Source organism: Centroberyx affinis, unplaced genomic scaffold (genome assembly GCF_046629955.1).
Source record: "Centroberyx affinis isolate AG114_WGS23_722 - 3 ecotype Tasmania unplaced genomic scaffold, CSIRO-AGI_Caff_v1 ptg004179l_1, whole genome shotgun sequence".
NCBI lineage: Eukaryota > Metazoa > Chordata > Actinopteri > Beryciformes > Berycidae > Centroberyx > Centroberyx affinis.
In genome coordinates, this window is record NW_027281934.1 from 7057 (window position 1) to 7500 (window position 444).

The following is a 444-nucleotide window of genomic DNA, read 5'->3' on the forward strand; positions in this document are numbered from 1 at the left end:
AGTGAGGAGAGTGAGGCTTATCAATAAGTTGGGCTTTGGTTCATAATGCGACGTGTCATGTAGATGCTAATGTTCAATAGAGCTCATTTCATTCATAACACTCTAACCTTATGTTGAATGTTTTCTATCATTAAAGGATTTTGTTCCTCTATATAACTCCTCTCCTCCTCCTGTAGCTGTTGGACCCACAGACAGTATTGTCTGTAGCTGTTGGACCCACAGACAGTATTGTCTGTAGCTGTTGGACCCACAGACAGTCTTGTCTCCAGTCAGCTGTCAGTTGAAGCTCCGCTGCCTCTTGCTGCAACAATGAGTCCAAACTGTTTGTCAAAGTATCTCCAAAAAAGCCGTTTGTGAAAACGATACGGAGACCGACCGCTTGATCATATATGGGTCCAAAATCTCGGAACTTATCCTTCAAAGGCCGTGCTGCAGAATAGGCAT